This window comes from Myotis brandtii, unplaced genomic scaffold (genome assembly GCF_000412655.1).
Source record: "Myotis brandtii unplaced genomic scaffold, ASM41265v1 scaffold192, whole genome shotgun sequence".
In the NCBI taxonomy this organism is placed as follows: domain Eukaryota; kingdom Metazoa; phylum Chordata; class Mammalia; order Chiroptera; family Vespertilionidae; genus Myotis; species Myotis brandtii.
In genome coordinates this window covers 561,152-588,706 of record NW_005357159.1, presented here as the reverse complement: position 1 = coordinate 588,706, position 27,555 = coordinate 561,152, and positions in this window count along the sequence as shown.

Genomic DNA, 27,555 nt, shown 5'->3' with positions numbered 1-27,555 from the left:
ATTTAGGACTTAGTATCTAAATCCTATTTTTTTAAGCTCCATTTTGGAGTGACATGCTTATATAGTTCTTTCTATGATCCACTCTTGAAAATTACCTGGCTAATTCTGTAAAATGTCTTTGTCTCCTGAACCGTCCTTGAGAAGAATAAAAACCCCTCCTGTTTCATAAGTGCTGCGTGTGTGTGTGTGTGTGTGTGTGTGTGTGTGTGTAGGGGGGCAGGGCGGAGGGAGACAGGAGGTAGCTGCCTACACTGATAACATTCAGAGGAGCTCAGCTCCCGGCTCCTTCATTTGCACTGACTCAGTCTGACCAGAACATTCTTGTGTGGAATCTGATCCTGTTTGAGAAGAAGCAATATTCCCAATTTATACTTGAATTGTGTTTCAACGGTTCACTCATTAACTAGCTGCTTTGGAACTCATTTTCCAATGAAAACTGTTAAAAATCAGAGGCCAAAATGCAAACAAAGGTGGTTGGGGCCTTGCGAGTACTATTAAGAGTGAAGTAGGCAGGGTGGAATATGCATGATTTTTAAAGATTTCAGTGGAACGGAAATCACTGGACAAGAGAGCTCTGACCTTTATTCCTTATCAAATGCAGAGCTAAGAAGCAGATGGTACCCACACTGATCCACCCTGGGCCAGATGATGGCATTCGGGGTGGGGCATATAGGGGCCTCTTCCTGAGGAGGAACAATAGAGGGTGATTCATGACCTGTTTGCATAACTGGGTGATGATTGGAGAGAGGAGGTGGAAAGGTAGGGTCAGGGGTTGAGTTCTGACTCATTTTAACAGTTAATCAGGGCAGAAATCCTGGCCCTGTGTGAACATCCAGCACAGCTTTCCTACCCTGTCTGGGGATACTGCAGGGCAAATAGTACCGCATTCTCATAGAAACGTAGAAATTAACAACCAAGTTGTTTTTTGTTTTGTTTTTTTAATAAAAGAGCTTTAAGCAGAGGATATTCAGACATTATTTGGTTTCCTTCCATATGATTTATCTTCTAGAAAGTGGCACACAGAATTTGGTATCCCTTGCTTAGGAAAAATCAACAGGGATCCCAGTTCATTAATCCCATTTGCTTCCCTTGAGAAGAGTCACTATATGATTGTGTTAGGGGGTCTGAGGCCTTATGAGGGGTCTATAGAAGACTATATACTAAATACAAAAATTCTCGGGAAAAGGAATTTTATAATATTAGTAAAAATGCAATAAAATAGTTAAACCTCAAATGCTAGCACTTGAGGAAAAGTAGGTTTGATTTAATGTGGGTGAAATATTGGAGAGAAACTTGAGGAAATTCTGGAAGTGACTACTGTGTGTTTGGATTTTGCCAAATTTAATTTCAAAAGTTATGAAATTTTCCTTAACATGAGAGCTGCACAGCACTGCCTGGTCAAGGATGGCAAATGCATGGCCTGCAGGCCAAAGCAGCCTTAGAGTGCATTATTTAAATTTTTTAAATTGAATTTGAACAGTTTGGGATGGGGGAAACATTCCACTGGACCTGTATTTCTACACCTTATTGCTTCACACATTTATTGTGTAATTGGGTCCTGACTGTGTTTTTCGGATCTACATGATGTTACTTTGAAACTCAGAGATGTTAAGAAAAGCAGTGAGCCCTAACTGGTTTGGCTCAGTGGATAGAGCGTCGGCCTGCAGACTGAAGGGTCTCAGGTTCGATTCCGGTCAAGGGCATGTACCTTGGTTGCGGGCACATCCCCAGTTGGGGGGTGTGCAGGAGGCAGCTGATCGATGTTTCTAACTCTCTATCCCTCTCCCTTTCTCTCTGTAAAACATCAATAAAATATATTTTTTTAAAAAAAGAAAAGCAGTGAAAGACTGAGACCAGGAAAGATAGAAATGCAAGGGTTAGAGAAAGAAAAAATGACAAACATCAATAAAATATATTTAAAAAAAAAAAAGAAAAGCAGTGAAAGACCGAGACCAAGAGAGATAGAAATGCAAGGGTTAGAGAAAGAAAAAATGATATTTGTATGGCAAATATTTATTTAATTCCTATTATGCACTGAGTACTGTTCAAAAGATTAGGTAATAAACAATAAAATAAAGTTCCTACTCTCATGGAATTTATATGTAGTGGAATTATAAAACAAATAAGAATTGTCAGGGGAGATAAGAAACATGAAGAAAAATAAATACAAGTGATGGTGGGAGCATAAAAAAGAGATGCCAATATGTAGAGTGTTCAGGAAAGGACTTGTTGGAAAGATTACATTTGAGCAGAGACTTGAAGAATTTCAAGAACCAGCATTCCAGGCATAAAAATGGGAAGTGCAAAGGTCCTGAGGCCAGAGCATGGACAGTGAGTTAGATGAGAAAGTAGACCAGATAGAAGTAGAAGGCATGAGCGGGGACGTGATAAGACATGTGGCAATGGACCAGATGATGTAGGTAACAGCTATCCTAAGAACTTTAGTTTCCTCTGCAGATGAAAAGAGTGTTTTGAGCAGAGCAGTGATATGATTTCAAAAGAATGATCTGGCTTTTGTGTTGAAAAGATAGGGGCATGGGCAGACATTAGAAGAATTAGGAGGCTCTTGTATTAATAATCATGGGGTAGATGGTTGTGATGGTGGGAGTGCCTAGAAGTGGTCTGTATATACCTTGAAGGTAGAACAAACAGAATTTGTTGATGGATTAGATGTGGAATGTGAGCAAAACTATGTGGTCAAGATTCACCCTACTTTTGTGTATGTTGAAAATTGACCATAACAAAAGTAGGGAGAGAGCAAGGATGACTCAAGATGTTGGGCTCAAGAAACTGGGAGAACGGAGTTGCCATTTACTTCTATGAGAAAAAAAATAAAGAGAGGAGCGTATTTGAGGAGGTGCAGTCATGAGCTCAGTTTGGGATATGTTAAATTTGAGAAGTCTGTGAGACTTTTATATGATGATACCAAATAGGAAGTTGATTATATGAGTCTAGCATTCAAAGGAGAGGTCTGAGCTATAGACATAAATTTGGAGTTGTCCACAGATAGCTGGCATTTAAATTAGTGAACTGAGTGAGATTGTGTGAAGAGGGAATGATAAAGAAAAGATCTGGGGGTTCAATACTTTGGCACTCTCAAGTTTAGAGGTCTGGAATATGAGGGGGAACCAGCTAGGATATGATGGAGGGATTATCAGAGAAATAGGAAGACAAAATGAGCCAAGTAAAGAAAATATTTCAAGAAGGAGGGAGTGATGAATGGACCCCAATGCTGCTGGTAATAGAGGGTTATGAGACCTGAGAAATAATCATTAGCTTGGCAACATGGAAGTCACTGTTGACCTTTGAATGGTAGAGCCCACAAGCTTAATTGGATTCTATCAGGAAATATTAGAAGAATTGCAGACAGCATATGTAGCTCACCATTTTGAAGATTTTTGCTATGAAGGGGAATGGAGGGATGGCATAGCATCTGGAGGGGCTTGTGTGTTCAAGGTTGGGTTTTGTTTATAAATATGAAAATGATCTAGTTAGGGAGAGAAATATCAATGGGTGGAGAAGACAAACATCTTCAGGAAGGATGGTCTTGAGTGGAAGAAGAGATCCATTTTACACATGGAGGGGTTGTCCTTATATGGGAGCAGAGACAATTTATTCCTTGTAACAGATGGAAGACAGGAGGTAAGCACAGAAGAAGGAAAGTTTGTGGTACCATCTGGAAGTTCCTTATAATTGTTCTTAGTAAAATGAAGAATAAGGTCATTAAAAGAGTGAGAGTAAAGGATAAAGTGCTATGGGTTTGGAGAGAAAAGAAGGGTGCAAAATAGTTGCACCTGAGATGACGTGGATGTCTTGGAGAGTAAGAAAGGAAACTGACTCATCAAAGGCAGTGGAGTTCCCTGGCAACAGTTAAGAGTCCACTTGAGATTAATAGTCAGGGATTGAAGCAAGATTTGTCAGCATAGGTGTGTGTTTTCATTCAGCCACCTTCAATAGTTCAGAGACCAGAAGAAGTAAGTAGGTGTTTGGATTGACTAAAAACAAGTTGATAGTAGGAGAGTGGAACAAGGGAATTGGGATGTATGCATGATAGTGATTATCAAGTTGAACTATTGAGTATTAATTGAAGAAAGAGGTAAATTAGGACATGAAGAGGTGAGGGACAAATGCCAACTTCAATAGATAGGTGTTTCTCCTGCTGTGGAAAATGATTAGGTTAAGATGGACAGATGGGATGTAGTGAGATGTAAGAAGTTGACATTATAAAGGGGGTACAGTTACTGATAGTGGGAGCATGAGATGTGTGAAGTTGACATTATGAAGGGGGTACAGCTACTGATAGTGATCACGTCTAGGGGAAGGCCATAAGAGCAGGCAGCTGGAGTGAGGTGAAGGACAAGGTCATGGGAGAAGAGGACATTCAGAGCCCAAGAGGTGAGAATGTGGCAACGATCTTCTCAATGATATTGAAATCACCAAAAATTATGAGAAGAATCCAGTTGGTGAGAGTGACAGGTTGAGCATGAGAATCTTCAAGAAATGATGAGAAGTGACTAGGAAGTCTATAGATGGTTGACATGGGAGAAGTGGATGACCAATGGCTGAGTTTCAAGGGAAGCAAAAATGTTTACGGAGAAGGAAAGGGGGACCATCTGGAATTGGCATCGAATACTCGCAGCTGCAGGAAGAACAGGTTCCATCCAGAATAAAGAGATAGGATAAATGTAGAGAAGACTTTGAGGATATAAAAATTTTGCTGATGGCAATGAGTTTTAGTGTATAGTGGAAGGGTTTGTGTTGTGGGGAAGAATATGAAATTGGATCATATAAAGGGATGAACAGAGCTGTTTGGGGATGTGACTTAAAATGATGGGTGGTGTTGTGGTTTCCTTTGGGGACTGAGATAGCATGGATGTATGCAATTTGCAATTGAAGAGAAATTTCATATGCTAAAGTTATTTCAATAGATAATTTACCACCAGGACCAGTAGGTGGTACTGTTGGCCCAAGATAGTTTGGTTGCTGTTCAGCAGAGTGGAGCAGGTAAGGAAAGTTTAGAGATAAGAGTATGAGGGCAGGGAGACAGTGTATCTGCCACTAGGTAAAATGTAAAGTATGCTGGTAGATTTAGATCTCTATTTCCAGATTAATGTTTCTTAGCATGGATAATTCTTAGAAAGGACTTGGACTTTTTAAAAAAATAACATGGCATGTTATTATTATTATTATTTTGTTAATCCTCACCTGAGAACATTTTTTCTATTGATTTTTAGAGAGAGTAGAAGGAACGGAGGGAGAGAGAAACATTGATGTGAGAGAAACACATTCTTTTGTTGCCTCCCGCATGCGCCCAGACCAGGACAGAGATCACACTTGTAACCCAAGTATGTATGTGCCCTTGACCCAGAATCAAACCTGCAACCCTTCCCTATGTAGGCTGACACTGTAACCACCGAGACACACCAGCCTGGCAGGATTGGGACTTTTGAAGACACTTGAACATAGAGACAAATATGGAAATATATAAAGTGCAGAAGGTGCTTTGGCTTTTTATATTCTGGATGAAAAAAATCAGAAACAGAGCAAGAAATGAAAACTGCAAGAACTTGCAGACTATCAAGACAATTCAGTATGCCTGCCTCTGGGGTTTCTCCTACTTCACCTTGGGGATAACCATGTACCCAAATCCTGGTAGGCAAATGTATGACAAGTCCCTGGTTCAATTCTGATGTTTATCTGAAAACACGTGTTCTGTAAAAGGCAAAAATAGTTTTTGCTATAAAAACAAACAAACAAAAAACCCACCCCCTCCTTCTCTCTTCTCCTGCTTGCTTTGGGGATTCAGAACACAGAGCTTAGAATGCCAGAGGCAGCGACTTCCTTTCCAGGAGGAAGCAAGGCTGAGAGAGGCAGATGCTGATCAGAGTCTATGAGCTTTGCATATTCATATTTTTCAGTTGTTCAGCATTAGAAAATTCCAATAATGAGCATGTGACAACTCTAGCAGCCTCTGTGTAGCTTGGGGGTTTGCTATTCTTGTGTTCTCTGTGAAGAACTGACTCATCAAATCAGGAAGCTCCTCCCCCCCCCAAAATTAAATGAGCACTTGTACACTGAAGTTTTCTACATCACCCACAAGATTTTTAAGGGCTTGTCAAAAGAATCTTTATAGTCTCTAACCATGAATACAAATGATTTCACATGTCATCTCTATAGCACATTTTATTTCATGGAATTAATTTAATTGAGCTGAATAGTTAAGGGTTGTTAAGTGGTTGCTAGTAATAAGGAGAAATTTTTAAATTTTTAGGAAAATATACCATGTACGTTCTGACATGGTTTTATTAAATGGTTAAAACACTTTTTAATGTTAGTACAGTTACACCTTGATGAGACAATCCTCTAGGGAAAAAAAACCCCAAAACTCCTTTATAAGGAAATCAGCCCCAAATATGTTTTCACTATCACATAAAGTTAATCTGCTTGGTATTTATTTGCAGTTTAAAAATGCCATATGATTATCTCTGCCCACATCTTCTATTTGGGCAAATATAGTCAAAAGTTAATAATACCAGCCCTGGGGGGAAATATCTTCTGAGTTTCTCTGGGATGCATCATCCAGCGAGGCACTTGAGGACCAGGTTATTATTTAAAATTTTGTAAAAGATTCAAAGGCCATAGTTTAGGAGCTTAACTGAGGAAATTTTCTAGAGAGAATGGCTATTTCTTCTCTTAACTAAGAATTACACAAAGGCTTGGCTGGTATGGGCTCAGTGGTTGAGCGTCAACCTATGAACCAGGAGGTCACTATTTGATTCCTGGTCAGGGCACACACCCAGGCTGCGGGCTGGGATTCCTAGTGAGGGGTGTGCAGGAGACAGCCAATCAACGATTCTCTTTCATCATTGACGTTTCTCTCTCTCCCTGTTCCTTCCTCTCTGAAATCAATAAAAAAATATATTAAAAAAAAAGAATTACAACAAAGGGCCACTTTTCCCCAGCTTTTAGATAGAGTGGACCCCGCCCTACTTCTTCCTTAAGGGTGAATCATTCTAAAATAATGGAGGACATACTAGAATAATGGAAATCTTCAGCATTTTGTTATAAGAAAACTTTTTTTCTCTCTGATACTTGAGCAATATATTGCTTCTCAAGACTGCTCTTTGGTGGCAGTGGCTCCTAGCACCCATCAAGGGCACCCCTAACTCTCAGGAGCTGTTTCTATATCAACAGTTCTAGTCTGCAAGCAACTCAGAGTGGTGTTTATCACAGTGGACAAAATCATCAACAGTATTTGTTAAAAATTCCTGGACCTCACGCCAGACCTAATGCATCAGATCACTGGGAGGGGCTGAAAATCTGCTTACTTCTCCTACTGGCAACTAGTGTGCAGCTGTGCCCTGAAAGAACTTCTAAACCAAACTCCTTTAAATGTCTGTAGAATTTCTCTGGGGAAGGAAAATGCCATGAAATACATTATGTCATAATCCTGAGTATTCATCTGACTAAGCATGAGTCAGCTCAGAAGACTCTTTTTGATGACCAATCCAACTTCTAATATTTCCTCAAAATCCATACTCACCCCTCTTCACCCATCTCACTCTCAGCACTCCCCCTGTGTCCTACTTCTTTGAGAAATGGGAGGGGGTCATCAGGGGGCTTCTCTGATTCCTATATTTCTGGATTCCCTAAAAATTTATCCTGACCTTAACACTTTTTCAATAATTGTGTGAGTGTCTAATTCCTTGGAATAATTCAGGGATTATTATGACTGACACAGTCTGCTCCCAACCTTTTTTTTTATTACAAACAATGATTAAAAGCCCACACAAAACAATTTATACCAATCTGGATTTAATGTCGAAAGCTCTTTCATTTGGAATCACATATCTGACTGTTACTTGGCATTCTAACTGGATACATGTATAATAGGCATTTTAATCTAAACATATTCAAAACTGGATTTCTGATATTCCTCCCAAAGTCACCACCTCCAGCAGCCTTCACCACCTCGGTGTTTGGCAATTGTCCCCACCAGTTACTCAGGTTAATCACTGTGGTGTAATCCTTGACTCTTACTTTTCAAACAACTCACACAAGTCCATCTGTAAAACATGGTAGCTTTACCTCTAAAATATATTTAGAATAAGACCACTTCTAACCACCTGCTTTATGATCTCTCTGCCCCAAACCACTCACCTCTCACCTGGACTATAAAAGCCTTGTTCTCATCATTTCTTACCTTTGCAGTCTATTCTCAGCATAGTAGCCAGATTATCTTAAAAAAACTTAAGGCAAGTTTTTCAAAGGTTTCCCATTACTGTCACCTATAAGGCCCTCCATTATCTGGCCCCTTCACCTTTCTCATCTTTATCACCTTCTACTCTTTCCCTTGTTCTCTCTGCACCAGCCATACTGGCCTCTTTACTGATACTAGGACTTGAAATGTATGCTCTCAGGGTCTTCACATATATGCTTTCTCTCTTTGCTAGATCTCTCACATTGTCCAAATCTTACCTTCTTTCCTCAGAGGAAACCTTTGCAGCTGAAGTATCCCTCCGAAACCTCAGCTGGGCCAGCTCTTTTCACATCTCTGCCCTTCCTACCAGTCTCAATGTGGCTTCTTCTATAAATCCTTGGTCATAAGATTTTTCTTCAGCTAGTCACCAGTTGGTTATTCAGGTTGATTGCTTTATAATGTAGCTGTAATTCCAGTTTGGTTCTTGGAGGAGGTGAGTGTACCTTCCACCTGCTCTGCTGCCATCTTGGATTCTCCGCCTGGTGGTTTTCTATCCATTGCTTCTGCAAAAAAAATGTTAGTGATAAATTGAGGAATTTAAGGCTATGAATATCTCCCACCCCACCCCCCAGGGAAAATGACATTTAGGGGCAGGGGTGGGGGGAAGAAAGCACTTGAGGGTAAGGAAAATGGGTAGTACTTCTCTCCTTTCCATTTCAGAAACTGCTTCAATCTGCCTTTTCCCTCATGAGTCAGGCTTCTGCAAAAAAAATGTTAGTGATAAATTGAGGAATAGTCAAACAAATAAAATGATACAAAATCCAGTCTATTCTTATGCCTTGAGGCATGAGTGTAGCCAAACCATTAGGGGATGCAAATTGAATCCTCTCTGACTAAAATTCAGTGTACAACATACTGTTTGGGCCACATGCAGAAGCCACCTATTCATAAACAGCTTTTCTGTGAACATTCATGGGCAAGGAGAAAAGTTTGACTCACAGGATTATTAAAAATGAAGTACTACTTTCGGATTTTCCTTCAAGTCAACAGACAATAAACTGGGAATGAAATCAGTTTGAGTCACTGAATTTTTAAAAAATGAGACATTTCATTAACTTGATAGTTTATGAAAAGCAGTGCTTAGTGGTGGGAAGTGGAGTGCCGGTTTCTCACCTCATTGTTTGGGAGCCTGGAATGGCTCACAGGCAGGTCTGGCCTGGTCCATACAAATGGTAAATCGGATGGAAGCTTTTATGTAAAGTAAGTAAATGGACTGCTCACAAAATCCAAGGGCAGTAATATTGTCATTCCTTGGAAAACGTAAAAATTAAAGTGCCATATCTCAGCAATTCCACTTCTGGGCATATACGCAAAAGAATTGAAAGCAGAATCTCAGAGATACTTGTGACATTTGTACAATCAAGTTTATAGCAGCATTATTCACAGTAGCCAAAAGGTGGAAGCAACCAATGTGTCCATTGAGAGATGGGTAAAAAATATTATTTATATATATGTAACATATATTTTACTTATATATGTAATTTCATATATATAACTTCTTATGTGTGTATGTGAATATTATTCAAATTTAAAAGAAAGAAAATCTGACACACGCTACAACAAGGATGAACCTTGAGGACGTTACTCCAGGTAAGGCAATCCAGGAGACAAAGGACAAATACTGCATGATTCCACTTATCTGCAGTGCCTAGAACAGTCGAGTTCATAGAGACAGGAAGTAGAATGGTTGTTGCCAAGGTCTGCAGGTGGAGAGAGTGGGGAGTTATGGTTTAATGAGCACAGAGTTTCAGTTGGGATGATAAAAAAGTTCTGAAGATCAATGGTGGTGATGGTTGAACAACACTGTGAGTGTACTTAACGCCACTGAATTATACACTGAAAAATGGTTAAGATGATAAATTTACATTATATGTATATTACCACAATTGTTTTTTTCAAAAGCTAATGGCTCTATAGATTTGCCTATTCTGGGCATCTTATATAAATGGAGTCACATAATATGTGATCTTTTGTGACTTGGCTTCCTTCATTTCCCATAATGTTTTCAAGTTTCATTCATTTTATAGCATGTGTCAGTACTTCATTCCTTTTTATAGCTGAATGTTATTCCATTGTATGAACAGAACATATTTTTCCAGAGGCTGGAGGGAGGAGGAAAGAGATAGTGACTGCTAATGGGATTCAGGGTTTCTTTTTGGAGTGATGAAAATGTTCTAAAATTAGATTGTTAGGATAGTTGCACAGTTCTATGGATATACTAACAACTACTGAATTGTACATTTTAAATTTCATGGTATGTGAATTATATCTCAATAAAGCTGGTAAAAAAACAACCCCGATGTCATCTTAGATGTATTAACAAACATACAGAGTCTGTAGCACGGATTTCGTAAGAGGCCTCGGCTCAAGCTGGGCCTTTGGCACTTATTGGTATGATTTTGCTCAAGTAGTAACTTCTTTGAACCTCACCTTCATGATCTGTAAAATTGAAATAATAAATTAATACCTACTTTGCAGAGACAAAATGGGGACCAAATGACAATAGATATGTAAGGCTTTTTATACATGACAGTAACATTAATTGGAATGCAGAGTGTATGTGTGTCTGGGCAGAAGGTTGCTGTCAGGTAGAAGAAAACTGGATTTATTCTGAATTTTTTTAAAGGGAAGAACTGAAATCATGGATATAAGGAAGGTAGATGTTACAATGATAACAGAAAGACCTTTCCAAGGAAGATGCTGACTGCGTACCCTTTACAAACTGTTAACGCCTGGATCTCACTCTTAGTGATTCTTAGAGGTCTAGGGCAGTGATGGCGAACCTATGACAGGCGTGTCAGAGGTGACACGCGAACTCATTTTTTTGGTTGATTTTTCTTTGTTAAATGGCATTTAAATATATAAAATAAATATCAAAAATATAAGTCTTTGTTTTACTATGGTTGCAAATATCAAAAAATTTCTATATGTGACACGGCACCAGAGTTAAGTTAGGGTTTTTCAAAATGCTGACACGCCGAGCTCAAAAGGTTCGCCATCACTGGTCTAGGGTATAGGTTGGAAGTTAGGATTTTTAAATCTCCCTGGCGATTCTTTTTTATTTACTTATTTATTTACTTATTTATTTTGTTGTTAGTCCTCATCCAAGGATATTTTTCCATTGATTTTTAGGGAGAGTAGAAGAGAGAGGGAAAGACAGAGAGAAACATTGATATGAAAGAAACACATTGACTGGTTGCCTCCTGCATGAGCTCCGACTAGGGCCCAGGCCAGGCTGAAGCCTGAAACCAAAAATGTGCCCTTGACCAGAATCGAACCCAGGACCCTTTGGTCTACAGACCAACGCTCTATCCACTGAACCAAACCGGCAAAGGCAAAGCTCCCAGGTGATTATAATGTGCAACCAAAGTCAAGAACACTGCTGTAGAAAGGAGAATGATTGTGTAACCACCAGCATAACTCAGCTGCGGGGTGTGGAGGTGGAGGAGAGGTTCAGTTCTCTTAGTTTCTTCTCTCACACATTTTGTGCTTTTCCATGGCACAAGCTGCCTCTAAGTAGGTAAGCAACAGCTCCAGGTGAATCTGGAACAGATTCAAGCTGGAATGTCATTCCAACAATTACTAGCCCCACAAAGTCTTTTCTTTCTGTTAAAAAGAAATTCTCCTTTACATTGATACAATTGAAGTCTAGCAGGCCTGCGCTGTGCACACACACACACAGTGCCACCTCCCCAACCCCCCTGCCCTACTGCCCACCCCTGTCAATCACCCTGAGGGCATAAATGTCCAAGCCAAGCCAGCCCTGGAGGGGAACAGAAGGCTTTCTCTACTAGGGGTATCTAGAGAAAGTATAACATTGCACGCCAAATATTGCTATTTTGTATATATTAGCTTTGACAAATATTTTCTCTCTTTTTTAAATCCAATCCTCTGTGCTCTAAAATATTTCACTAAAGGGTTCTCTATGGATTCTCCTTCTCTTTGGAGTTTTTGCATTTGATTTCTTATGTTGCATCAGCTTTGGAGGGATGGTTTGAACTTTCCTTCTCGTCATCTCTTTCTAATCATTCCCTACAGACCCATCTTTAAGATATAGTCATTTTCTTTGCCCCATCTTGAAGCCGATCTCCGAAGACAGGGGTAACATGCCAATGGATCAGTGAAAGAATCAGTGACTTTGCCCCGCCTGAATTCTTTAGGGATAGTGTAGATGGGCTTCCTGTTTGCCCCACTGACGACAAAGAGTGTGTGTTCAGAGGACAGACCTCTGTCAAGCACCTCTATGTAAGAACTGACTTAATAAATAACCAGGGTGGAGGTAAGATTGAGCTACCCATCCATTTCTCAGAGCCAGAGATTCCATAACACATTAAACTCTAAATTGGAGATGGGGCATATTATTATTCTTATATTTGAACATACTGAATTGACAAGAAATCTGGCATTCCTAGGACAGTAGAGGTAGGTGAGTAAAAGAATAAGAATGTTCAGTGAGAAGGTAAATCTTTTAAGTTTGAGGAATTAACTAATAGCAAATAAGAGATACTTTAGGGAGGAGAACTCAGAAGTTTTAGGTATTTTAATGTGAGAAACTTCAAGTGTGTAAAATCTCTGGCACCTCAAACTTTCTATGGCCAGATGCTCACAAGAGCTCTCTCTTTCTTTCTGAAAATTCCCTGAATGTTATTTTGAAAAATTCTGTCAGATATATTTGCAGAGGGAAATAATGTTTTTAACATGTTTGTAAAAGCCAAATGCTTGATCTGTGGACTCACTGAGGGTGGATATTATCATGTCCCCATCCTCCCAAAAGAAAAATATCTATCTTACTTATAAAAAGAATCTTTCACTTTAGGCTCTCAGGAAAAGTTTAAAATAGAAAAATATTATTTTCCTTAGGAGGTCTGATAAATAATTCAGACAAGCCATAAATCTTAATAAAAATTATTTTTTCTTTTCAGTGAGTCTCAGTTCTTTCTCTGTAATAGAATATGGGTGTTCTTTGTCTGTTCCACCTCTAACCACCATACTTTCTGAAAAGGGCCTCTGATTTTCTTTTCTTTCTCATTCTCAATCTTGATGATTCTGGTGAAATTTAATCCATCCCTGATACCAAAGATGGACATGTGACCCAAGTCTGGCCAATCAGAGCAGGGGTAGTGATTGTTCAGGTGGGCACATGATCCAAATTAGGCCAATTAGAGATAACAATGTTAATTTTAGGACATTGTTGTCAGCTAACACATTTTCAAACAAGTTACCATTATATGTAACTGAGGTTTAATCTTGCTTTGAAATCCTGGAAGCAAATGTAGGAGGCATGCCTCAGAATTATCCCACCCTGAGGAGAAAGGAACTGGGTATTTATATCCACTTCCCATCAGTCATTGATTGAGGGCTACTGGTGGTGGTGGGAGGGGCTCATTAATTCCCTTGCATTTGGGGTTCTGGTGGTCAGAGAAAGCCCTCAGGCAAAGAAATACATTTAGAAGTAGGTCCTGTGGGCATCAAAATAGTAAGGGAAATATGGGTGGGGCACTGACTACACTACAATAAACAATACCACATCTTGTTCCATTTATCGTAAACAGTAAATGTCAGTTACCGATAATATTTATTCACTCAACAAATACCTATTGTACCATATACTTAGGTATATTCACTGTGCTAGATACTGGGAATAAAACATAGCAGAATATCCCATTCCTCAAGGAGCTGACAATGTATACTGTAATACATACAAAAAGGAAGCAAGAGGTTATGTGCTAATAATAAGGGAAGTGTGGGGGTGCTGGGAGAACGTACATGAGAAGGACCTAATTCGGAATGTGTTTTTTAAGCACCCTGCCCAGGCTCCAGCAGCAGGAACAAAAAACTTGGAAGGAGCCGAAACCGGTTTGGCTCAGTGGATAGAGCGTCAGCTTGTGGACTGAAAGGTCCCAGGTTCGATTCCAGTCAAGGGCATGTACCTGGGTTGCGAGCACATCCTTAGTGGGAGATGTGCAGGAGGCAGCTGATCGATGTTTCTAACTCTCTATCTCTCTCCCTTCCTCTCTGTAAAAAATCAATAAAATATATTTAAAAAAAAAACTTGGAAGGAGGTAAAAAATAAAATAAAAAGATGACAAAAGTGGAAGGGAAGTGGAGATTTTACTGTACATCCTTTTGTATCATTGAGTTTTATACTATGTGCATGTACTGCATATATTAAAAAGGTGACTTTTCAAAAAGAATAATCATTCTATTTTAAAGGAGTAAATCAACATAGCCAATAAAATTACCAACTATGATAGTAATCTAAGAAGACTGTAAAGTAGTGATAAGGAGATGTGGGGACACAAGTCCCATCCGGGTGATGTACATGTCACATGAAGGCATGCTTGGAATGCACTCTAGAAAGTTTTAACCTAAAATTGCATCCTGACCGGTCCCAGGAAAGGACCATCAGGGCTGTGGCAGCAGGAAGCTCAGAGAGGGAGAGTCAGAGATGAACTGTTTGCCATTGTTTCCAGGGCTGTCTAGGGAAGGGGCTGCACTGACAGGCCATCGGCAACACTGGGTTCTCCTCACAGGGCTCTGGAGGATGCTCAACAATTACTGAATTAAATTAATTCTATTCAAAGTGGATAAATTAACCTATCACAGCTCAATAACACTAACCATTAAAAATATCCCTAGCTCCAATTTCACACTCACTACATAGCCCTTTGATTATAATTGGCTTCCCATGTAGATAATCCTATGAAAGCCGAGTAGGCTCTCTTAGGGAACTTTCTGGCCTCTTTGATAGTTATACGTTTCTTAAATGAGTGCGTTGGCTCTTCTCTGCTTGGTGAGTGTGACTCAGGACCCCTAAACCTGATTATTACAGCGGGGTAAGCAGGAGAAAATCACCAGCTTACTTACAGAGCCAAGCACAAGACTTGACGTACACTGGCCCCACCAAGATAAGCACTGTGAGTTCCTAAATCATATTTCCATTTCATTTCACTCTAACTGCAAGTAGAATTTTGAAATTCATTGCTGTGATGAAGTTCATTCAACGCAGGGCCATCCCATTGCTCAGATAGGAGGCCACTGTTCACCTGGGCAAAATCCACATACACATCTCAGGATTTAATCATCGTTAACAGAGGACATGAACAGCAGGTGTAGAGTTGTGGAGTCTGCTGACAGGGTGGGGTAGAAACCACAGTAAGAGAGAAGACTGAAGGCTTAAGTATGTGACCGGATCTTGGTTAAGCCACGATTAGCAGGTTGGACTTGATTCTTTTTTTTTTTGAATTTATCTATTTTTTGAAAGTATTACAGATGTCCCCTTCATGGCAACTGATATTTTAGCAGGAAGATGGTAAGATTATCAATGATTTTTAGAAGCAGTTGGAAACATTTTCCTTAAAGTAAAAAACCAGCAGACACAGCCTTGCTAATAATGTACTGTGATGCTGTCCACCTTTATATACCTGTCTTCAAAAGTTTTTAATTTAGTCTATTAGGAAAATGAATTCTTGATTTTATCATGCTGGTGATCAAGAATTCGATTCCCTTCATCGTATGCTTACTGAACACTCATTATGTTTAGATCACTATAGAAATACAAAAGCATATTAGACTTCGTCTTTCTGTACAATCTAGGGCCACAAGAGTAGAAGAAACAAAATATAAGTTAGGTGGCAGGAGACTTAGTTCTAAATAATTCTACCAAATTTCTTTACTTTTCCTTTTGCTGAAATACATTTATTTCCCAGTAGAATGTCTTGGGAGGGAGAAGGAAAGGACAAAATACAGATATTCCCCATACACAAAAGCTGGAATCTAGGGGAAATTGCTGTGTCCTTCGGCACAGAATGACTCCCAACCTCCTATTTATGTCACCTGTAAACACAGCCCTGTTCAGCCAGTATCTGCTACAGGTCTGTCCTGACCCACGTCCCTGCCTCCACCTCCCACACCGGAAATGTAAAGCCCTTGGTCAAGTCTCTCACTTCTTTCAGGCCCCCAGCTGTTATTGACCCACAGCTGGCTGCTCCTCTTGACCCACAGCTGGCTGCCCAGATGCTGATTCTCCGCCCAGCCCTGAGGATTCTCCATCAGATCTGGGGTTGGAGAAATTCTAGTTTGGGGGTTGCTCCAACCTTACAGGGAATTGGGCTGTGGACTGAGAAAGGTTCACAGCTCAATCAGGGCTCAGGGTTTGGGGAAGCTCAGGGGAGTAGGCCAACCGGACTTGTTAGGAGTAATACTAAAGCTGCATTTATGACTTCAGCAGACTTCTTTTTTAATGAAATGTATTAGGTGATATTGGTTAATAAGGTTATATAGGTTTCAAGTGTACAATTCTATGGTAGATCATCTATATATTGTGTTGTGTGCTAGACTTCTTGAGCTTGTCACGAATGGTGTAATGAGGCCAAGATTTGGAGTTGACGTAGGTTAAAATCCCAACACTGCTATGCTATTGATAAGCTGTACAACTGACAGTAAGTTACTTAACCTCTTTCAGGAAGTAATTTGCATACTTTGTGGTATTTTCTGGGAGACTAACACATTATATTTGTAAAGCACCCAATACATAGTAGGCCCTTGATAAATGCTGACTATAATTATTGTCTTACACAGAAATGCAAATGAGATTTGAAACCAATTTTGGAAACCTGCTTATTCATAAATTGGGACTACCTATAATCAATACCTCTCTAAAATTCTTATCATTTTTAAACAATATTTATCATCCTAAAACTGGTTACTATGGGACAACTTTTTATATCTTTTTAATACAAAGGATAGTTTTAAATATCTATTATTGAAACTTAGAGGTAATCATGAAATGCAAAATAGATACTAAATAGATAGAGGTTCATACTTTATGCAACAGTGGGGTATATTCACAGAGAAATCAAATGTTTATTTTCTATTCGAGTACAGTGAAGAAGGAGAAAAGAAGAGCCTCTATTTGCACGCTGATTCCCATTCTCTAACATACTTTGTTGTTTCAAGAGAAAAATAAGGACATTTAGTCTTACTCTGAAATGGAGTATAAACCAGCACACAAAAGCAGGCGATTTCAGGCCGCCGTTCTCAAGGGGATGGTTTTCCTCCCATGCCAACCGCAGCCCTTTGGCTCGGCTGTCCACACTGTGGCCTCACCTCTTACCTTCCTCATGCCTTAGGGTAGCCGAGCACTTAGGCGGCAAGCTTGGGCCTCTCTCCAGGTGAAGCCCCAAATCTATCTTACAAGATTTTTTGTGAAGATTAAAGGAGAAACCCATTTAATTGGATCAAATTAATCCCACCTCGGCCAATACAGACTCTCAATTAATATTAGCTATTATTTACTGTAATACACATGGAAACCAGCTACATTATACAAGATGGTACTCTGATTCCATCCTCTGGTGGGAAGCGTGCCAAGTGCACAACATGGCAGCACAAGAGACCAACACTAAGCCCCCAATGCAGCACGATCCTGCAAAGGGACCAGCCAGCCACTCACTGGATCGTTGATTTATATTCTACCTGGATGGGCCAGTGATTCAACTTGGCTGGAATTGATACATATTCTGCTACAGATTTGCCCTTTTTGCCCACATTGACCAAAACCATTATCTGAAGGATCTGTATGGATCCTAAAAAGCATTGTCTCCGACCATGGGGCATGCCAGCATGTATATGTCTGTTGTAGACTAATGACTCCTTCCAAAATTATCCATATTGTAATCCTCAGAACTTGGAATATATTATCTTACTAGAGGCCCTGTGCACGAATTCGTGCATGGGTGGGGTCTGGCCCACCCGCCCCACTTGGGGCCAATTAGGCCTGGCTGGCCAGGGGGAGGGGCCATGGGTGGTTGGCCTACTGGCCCTGCCCCCTGGTCGAACTCCCAGTTGAGGGGACAATTTGCATATTAGCCTTTTATTATATAGGATTACATAGGATGTGGCAAAAGAGGCTTTGCAGGTGTAGTTAAGTTGAGGATCTTCAGATGGGGAGAGTATCCTGGATTATCCAGGTGGGACCAATATAATCACAAGAGTTCTTATAAGACGGTGGTTCTCAACCTTGGCTGCACATTAGAATCACCTGGGAATCTTTTTAAAATCCTGATTTCTGGGCCTCATCCTCCGGAAATTCTGTTTCTTTGTTACTAATGTTGTGGCCCCACCCCATACAAGGCCAAAGTTAACAGAACCTCTCCAGATTTCATTACCTCTTTAGCTTGAACTAACTGTTACTAATGTGTGGTCCCACCCCATAACAAAGAAACAGAATTTCCAGAGGATGAGGCCCAGAAATCAGGATTTTAAAAAGATTCCCAGGTGATTCTAATGTGCAGCCAAGGTTGAGAACCACTGACTTAGAGGCTGAGAGGAGATGGTCTGGGTCTGTAATCAGTGTCCCAAGATGAGCAAGAAGCATCTGGAGACCTTTTCCGTCCTCATCTGAAAATCATCTTAGCTGATTTATTGGCTTCCTTAATACTTTTTGAAGGTGCTCTGGCAGTGAGTCATGCAGTACCTATTGATTTATAGGTTTCCTTTTTTTTAATACAAACATTGCCAGAAATAGTGATGGACAGCTCTTAGAAACAATATTTGTATAGCCCACTCTTTTCACTCTTCTGGTGACATGTTTCATGATACTGTTGGTTGAAAAGGCAGATTTTAAGCTAATTCTGGATTAGCTTAATTATGGATAGTTGAATGACTGGCATGAAGAATATATGACACTTTAAACCTTCATTTTTATCTTCTTTCCAGTGCAGGCCACACTGAGAATGTTTTAAAACATAAATATGTTTGTTCTTGGTATTTAAAACCCATTTCCACATTAAAAACCTCCATATTACATATCTAAAGTTGAACTTCCTAAAGATGCATTCTACTTCTGAAATACAAATGTGTGTGTGTGTGTGTGTTCAAAGAACCTGAATCACGTTGCTAATGATAATTTCTATCCATATACCCACCAAATTTCCTCCTCTGTGGGAAACACTACCTCAAGAAGAAATTAAAATTTTGAATGATGGGATAAGTGTCCCATACTTTTCTGGGTTTAAAGATTTCTTTCTCTTTCTAGCTATATCCATGGTAGACTATAAAATCTCTCTCTATGTTTCAGGAAGCATATGAGAAGAGGGGGAAAAAGTCATGGAGATAGAGTGCAACCCTTTTGTGTGTCTTCATTGTATGCATTTGAACAATGGAAATCAGAGCCAGGATTAGAAACAGAGAAGGCAAAATTAATTAACTCTGCCAAGAAACAGAAAGCCTATACCTTAAGGAAGGAACTTAGAACAGCAGCCGACAAAGGGACTCGAGTTCTCTACAATTACTGAAGAATATTAGTATTTGAAAGTGGCCAGACAAATGTGGGTCAGAGTAAGTGAAGGAATAAATGGTGAGTCAGAGACGCAGAACTAGGACAGTGGGCCGTGAAGGAGACCCTGACTGGCATTGGGCTGTAAATGACCATGCCCACAAGACCAGGGCTTGGAGGTAAACAACAATCCACACTGGTGTCATTGCTGATTTCTTATTCAGATTACTACTTATCCACATTTTATCCATTTGTCATCTTAGTAAAGAACTAAACAAACATAATCCCTTTAGATGTTAATGAAACTGGGAAGTTTGGCTGGACATTTGAGTCCTCAGATATAGAGAGAAAGCCATGCCCCATGGACAAAGGCTCTCTAACCCTCCAATCCATCTCATCAATTGACACAAAGTCAATTGTGCACCTGCGGTATTTAGACTAATTGTCAGGGAAGGAAACAGACTGAGAAGATATGTTAAATTTTTCTGAATAACCACACACTATGCTGTGTGTCTACATAGTCAGGCAGAGGTTCTTCAAAATTAAGAATAGAATACATTTCTGACATTCAAAAAGTCTCACCATCAAATTTCAATGTTTTGCTTCTCAGAGAAATGTTTAGACAAAATACACTCTGTTTCTTTTACTAAGAAACGGAGATTGTAGTACTGCTTTATATCACTGGAGATGAATACAAATTACTTGATTAAAATTAATTCCATAAATAAAACGTCTAGAAAAAAAGGCCGCACAATCCCAGTGGAAATTTTGGCACGAAAGCATGATAACCTAAAATGGAATATGTCCACATTTACTTTTTGAATGTACAATTAGTTGTACATTAAAAAACGAAGGCATCAGAAACAAGATGTCTTAGTAGCTTCACAGTGTTACTATGTTCTGTCTACAGTGGACACCTATGAGTTTTCTTAGCTTCTGACAACAGGTATCTGCATGGAAGCAAGGCACTCAAAGTTAACAAGAGGGAAGTGAGGACCAGGCCCCTTGGCCAGCTTGCCCTCTCCCGCAGTTACATTTTATAAAATACCCTGCAGATATAGAGCATGAGAGAGGGACAAGGAGAAGCACCATGTGGTATAAGCTAATAATTATTTATATTCCTAATCAAAGGCTCGCATTTCACATGCATGGTTCACTACTCTGGCCTGCCCAGGCCCTGAAGCTATTTTTCTTTCTTCAAATAGGGATTTGCTGATCAAATCAAATGCTGATTCTGTATCTAAAATGATATGTTTTCTCTTCGTGCAAGTGATTAGGTCCCCTAAGAAACTAATTGCTACCATTTCAAATTGCACAAGTAGCCAAAGCGCTTTCCTTAACAAAGAATTCCAGTTATATTTCTCCTTATTATTTTCACCGTTTTAAAGCCATGGTTTTCTCTAGCTCTGTTGTTTGATGCATAAAAATGGCAAAGAGTAATTGAATGACTAAAGCCATCATGGATAACATTTAAATACATATTTCTTTTTGCAAATGTGTCATCTCTCATCAACCTTATATGCATGTAGATACTTAGATACCTTAAACATATATTTCCTTTTGCAAGTGTATTAAAAGAGATTAAACGAAGACTTTATATGCATATATGCATAGCCCATGGACAAACAATAGTGCGGGGATGGCCTGGGGAGGGGTCAGAACTGGGGAAGGGGAGAGGGTTAACAGGTTAAAAAAAAGTGGGGGGGACTTGTAATACTTTCAACAATAAAGTTTAAGGAAAAAGAAAAGACAATACTTTAATATGGTCTTTAGTTTTAAGTATTACTTGTTTACAGGTTTAAGTTCAACTGGCAATAGGTCAATTTTCTGCTTGTGTTACTAATCAGATCTAAGTAGTTGAGCCTCTTTGTATCATGTTAGGGTGGATCCTAACAAATAGGTAGAATAAGCACCAATTTGCATTATATGATTTCAGGGCCTCTTCTCCACTCTCCATTATCTGCTTGCTAATGTTGGACACTCTACAACTAGAGATTTACTTTCAGGAACTCTGTAAAAGTGCAGAGTTCCCCTGAAAAGGTGACTCTTGCTACCTGCTTGATAGAGCGGCAAGTCAATTATGCCTTAATGTGAATGAATGTGTCAGAGCCTTTCTTGAGAGCTGGTTGTGAGGAGGGTGGGATGGAACAGGAGGGCCCTGGGAGACAGGGAATAGAGTGATAGGGAGAAGGAATGAGAGAGGTCAGAGGATCCAGAGAGTTCTTTTCAAGAGGTGTGCAGGCCATTTTCCTCCTGAAATGCCTTTAGAGGGAAGTCTTCAGTGAACAAAATGGGCAGCCCTGAAACTTCTTTGGGAGCTTTTGTTAGTGGAGAATAATCAAAAGCTGCCAACTGCTGCAACCCCACATGTCTGGTCTCAGAAAAAAAATCTCCAGTGATTTCCACTCCCTTTTTGTGTTGCCAGAAAACAACTGGGCCAAATAGTAGGGACAGTTCTTTGGCAAGAGACTGAAGTTGCCAGAGGAGTGAAGGCTGAAAACAAACAAAATTAAAATGAGTTTACCACCTGGGGTTTTCTAACATCCTATCTGGAAGGGGAAGGAAATTTTAAACTTGCACTTAAACACCTAATGCCAACTGGAATCACACTCTGTGTGTGTGTGTGTTCACTGTGACAGGGCTTCATTCACTTACGGGCGCTACAGTGCCTAAGTGATCTGCTTAGAGGTTTTACTCTTACACAAAATGAATTGAGATTTAAGGGAAAACATGTTTCTTTGCATTACTATTCTGATGCTATCGTGCTTCTTTTCAGAATTATTTCTGTTCAAAATAATATTGTAAAATACAGCACTGGTACCTGTGTAAGTGCCAAAATAACTTTCAGGGAGGAATAAATAAGAACACAAAGATGTTGCTGACTATTTTTGAAATTTATTAGTAAAATTGGCCCTGGACATAGTCTCTATCCTATGCTTTGTATGTTGAAAATTTTACTAGAACACATTTTTAATGTCTAAATTCTTAATATATCTCAGATAATATATTTCAGTTCAAATGATGGTACATGAAGTACTAATCCAATATATGAACCTCAAACACAAATTCACTGCATTATGCTATCACTAATGGTTTCTTTAAAATTTCAGGTTCTTCCATGTGGAGTTTCAATTGAAGAAATATTTGAATTTAGATTAATAACGTGTAGTAAATTGTTAAGTAAAGAATATTAAGAGATGATAAAGAGAGAAATATAGATTATGTTACTCTTGCCTTAGATTAAAACCACCTGACCAGGCAACCTTAAGTGTATGGCTCATGACAAAGTATTCATTAGTTGTTGAAAGTTTAAGTCTATATAATAACACCAGTTTGCCCCAAAAACTTTGCCATGAAATATAATGTGACGTAATGTGTAGGTAATTGAATCCAGTTCTCTAATTGAGGAACCAGAAGCTGCCCACCTCTGGGTAAATGCTTTCTTTGTTCCTTCCCAGTTACTAGCTTATAGGGTGGGACCACCAACCTTTCTTCCTCATCACACAACTATGGAATTTTCTTTTCTTATATTTTATCTATAAATTTATGCCATGTGTTTGCAGCTAATGGGGTGATCAAATATTGAAGTTACTGTACCATCTTCAGGATAAATCTGGTCATCCTGGTGTGTTATTTTTGTTTTAAGTAAAAATGACAACTAGTTTACAAAAGTTCTACAAGTATATATAATCTAGGAAATTGAGGTAGAGTATATAATGCTTTCTGCCTCTAAGATGCTATTTTAACTTTCTTAACAAAGTGGGTTTCTTTCCTTAAACTAACCAAGTGAACATTCTTTTCCATAATAAAGCATTGAAAAGGGTGAGAATAAAGAGTCTGATAATACACACCTTCTTGTCTTGTCTCTTAGCTACCTGGGAAGCATCTTGGTTCAGCCCTAGACAACAAGAGGCAATATGGATGGCAGTTGAAATGATTTAGGCCATATTTAGAGGATTATCCTGTGGGATCCCTGGCTAAGTGTGTGATAGTTAAGACTGGCTCCTCTAGATGAGCCTGTGAGATTTTCCCCATTTCAGAGATGTACTATAAAACTTAGATGGCAAAATATATCCTTCTCAAGTCAATTAAATAGCATTTTCAATGTATAAACATTCACTGCAACTAGTGAGAGCGAATGAGTTCAGTGGATGGATCACTTAGTTACAGCACTTTAAATAAAGAGAGGCAATGAATCACATGAAAAAGTAGGCAACCTGGAAAAGTTATATCTATAACTACATCGAAGTCTATAATTTTAGTGATACAATAAATAAAAGCTCATCACAGATGATTTAGAAAATTAAAATTTCTCACAGTGCAACACTTAAAATTAAATACTTTTTTTCACTGTTTTCTGTGTATCTATATACTTCTTTTGAACAAAAACAATTATTGTTTGGTATTACTTGTTTTTTCATATATAGCATATTTTCCCCATGCCAATAAAATATTCTCTAAAAGCATGATTACAGTTTCTGAATACTATTTAATAATATGGTTGTACCACAGATTATTAAACCTTTTCTCTGTTATTGGACATTTAAATGTCTCCTGTTTTCACTCTTATAAGCAACACTGCCTTTTATCTTTGTGTGCACATGCTCAGGTTGCAGGCTTGATCCCCAGCAGGGGGCATGCAGGAGGCAGCTGATCAATGATGTTTCTCTGGTCAATGTTTCTATCTCTCTATCCCTCTCCCTTCCCCTGAAATATAGCTAAGACCAATAAAAGGCATATGTGTCAGTAACAAACTATCATATCAGGATATGCAATATTTAAACATTGCTTCCTGTTGACTGCAAATTGTCAACAATTGTTTTGTAGGTCGAATTTCTCTTCCATTGCTTCCTTTTCCAAGATTTTCTTCCCTTTCTCAATTTTTGGAGGACTTATTGTAGAACACTAAACTTTGGTTTTGCCAAAATGTAGAAATCCCTGAGGAAACAAGGTCAGGACAAACACACAACATCAAGGAGTGACAGTGTGATGTTATGATAACCTCTTTGCACCAGCAATATTTGAAACACTCCTTCTATACACTGTTTTATTTAAAATCTTGTTTTTAGCTTAATGTAACTATAAACTTTTCCCATGTACCATGTGCCAGGAAATATTATATTGAGAGATACACACATTTTATAAAATCTGGGCTTCAACACTAACAGGCATTGCATTCTGTGGGGAAAAGTTCAACCAGAGAGATAGTCTGTAAGAATATACCTGTGTTTTTCTTTGATCACTCACTTCTGTTTGCTTTTTTAAGAATTGACTTAACTTCTTTTATGCTGACAAGCCATCATCCTTTGCCTTTGCAAGGGAGAAGCTCACAGTGATGGGAATGGCTTTTAAAAAATACTATTTTCTCAGTTTTTCTAAAATTTTACTTGAAAAACTTTAAACCTACAAAAAAGTTTATGCCTTACCAATTGTTATTCTTTTGCCACATTGCTTTATCTCTTTATAGACACAGTAGAGGCCTGGTGCACGAATTCGTGCACCAGTGGGGTCCCTCAGCCTGGCCTGCGGGATTGGGCCAAAACCAGCTCTCCAACATCCCCTGAGGGGTCCTGGATTGTGAGAGGGCACAGGCCAACCCGAGGGACCCCACCGGTGCACAATCAGGGCCGGGGAGGGATGCAGGAGGTTGGCCAGTCAGGGAGGGACCATAAGAGGGCTCCAGGGCATGTCCGGCCCGTCTCACTCAGTCCCGATTGGCCAGACCCCAGCAGCAAGCTAACCTACCGGTCGGAGCGTCTGCCCCCCTGGTGGTCAGTGCACGTCATAGCGAGCGGTTGAGTGGCCTTAGCATATCATTAGCATATTATGCTTTGATTGGTTGAGTGGATGACTGGACACTTAGCATATTAGGCTTTTCTTATATAGGATAAACACACATGCACTTTCATATAACATCTAATTCACAAATTCATTTAAACATACGAAATTCACATAACATAAAATTAACCATTTTAAAGTATACAATTCAGTGGCATTCAGTACTTTCACAATGTTGTGCAATTGTCACCTCTCTCCAGTTCCAAAACATTTTATTGACCCCAAAGGAGACTCCATACTCAATAAATAATCACTCACTATTAGCCTTTCCCAGCCTCTGGCAACAACCAATCTACAGTCTGTCTCCACAAGAGAATCACACAATATATAACTTTTTCTGTCTGAATTCTTTCACTTAGCATAATGTTTTAGAGGTTCATCCATGTTGTAGCATTGTTATTGGCTGAATTACATCCTCTCAAAATGCATATGTTGAAAGCATAGGCCCCAGTTCCTCAGAACATGGCTGTGTCTAGAGATAGGGTCTTTAGAGAGGTGAAGTTAGAATAAGGTCATTAGTGTGGGCTCTAACCCAATCTGACTTGTCATGAATATGGCAGAATAGAAAGCCCAGACTTCCTTCCCCACATGGACACACTGATTCAACAACAACACATGGATCAGTTTCCTTTGGAAAAAATTCAGAGACCAGTTGAGAGGCTCCCACTCTCCAATTGGTCATGAGTCCAGCTGCATTGAAGCAAGTAGAAAATGCATGGCACCATCTTGCCATATCTCTCCCCCACTATAGCACCACGGAATCACGAGAGGACTGGTCCACCTATTCAATATTCTAACACTTTGAGGGCTGCCTGAGGGATTGGTTCTGTCTTGCCTGAGTCTTGCCCCAGGTTGGGAGCCACTGAGAACAAAAATTATGGCTTGGGCCAGCATGCACTCACTGGCCATCGACCTTTCCCAAGTTAGCACAGACTAAGTGAGGAAAAGACCCAAATCCTGGCTTCTCCCTGAGGAGGGGAAAAATTGGAGCATGTGTCCAATATTCCAGCCTTTTAGGTGTTATACAAGGGACCAGCTTCTATGTGAGAAATTACTCTCTGGGAATCAACTAGGTTAGAAAAGAAAACAACCACAGTAATACAACTACCATGAGTTTTATCCCCAAGGGAACAGCCTATCCAGGTCACCCCAAATGGGAAACCAAAGTACTAAAGCCAAACTCAGGTGCATGGAGCTTCCAATCAACATTTTACTCAGGTAACCAAACAATATCTTATATAAGGGACAGAGACCAAAACAGTCACGTTAAAAATAAAAGTACTTTAGAGGAAACAGACTCTGGGGGGATAAAGAAATTGAAAAGAAACTCTTAGAAATATTAGAGATGTTGTTGAATAGAACTCAGAGATATAGCTAAAAAAGATAGTATCCATAAAAATATTATTTCATTTAATTTAGAGAATAAAAAGATATATTAGAGCTCTAGCTGGTTTGGCTCAGTGGATAGAGCATCAGCCTGCTGACTGAAGGATCCTGGGTTTGATTCTGGTCAGTCAGGTGCATGTGCCAGATTTTGGGCTTGATCCCCAGTGTGGGGCATGCAGGAGGCAGCCAATCAATAATTCTCTCTTATCATTGATGTTTCTATCTCTCTCTTCCTCTCTGAAATCAATAAAGATATATTTTTAAAAATCTGTTAGAATTGTTTTTAATGATAGGAGAAATGAAAAACTAAATAGAAGGGTTGAAATCTAAAATTTATGAAAACATCACAGAAGAACAAAAACACAAAGAGAAAATAGTAGAGAAATATTAAGTCAGAGAATCAATCCAGATGGCCCCATATTAAATCAACAGGCATTTAAGGAGTATGGAAATATGGGAGAAAGAAATCATAAAACATCAAAGAAATAATGCAAGAACATTTCCCAAAATGAAAGTTGTGAATTCCAATATTGAAAAATGGTCATCAAAATAAACAAACAAAAAATGCTACCCAATAAGTTTCCAGAGATTTAAAAAACAAACAGGTTTCCAACAAAAATCAAGAATGAGAATAGCCTTGAATTTTTCAAAAGGAACAAGAAATACTAGAAGACAATGGAACAATCTCTTCAGAATGCTCAGGAAAAATCTATAGCTGGCCAAATAACCACTTAAGTATAAGAATAGCATAAACCTGGTGGTTTAAAAAAAAATCTCTCATTGCACTTTCTCA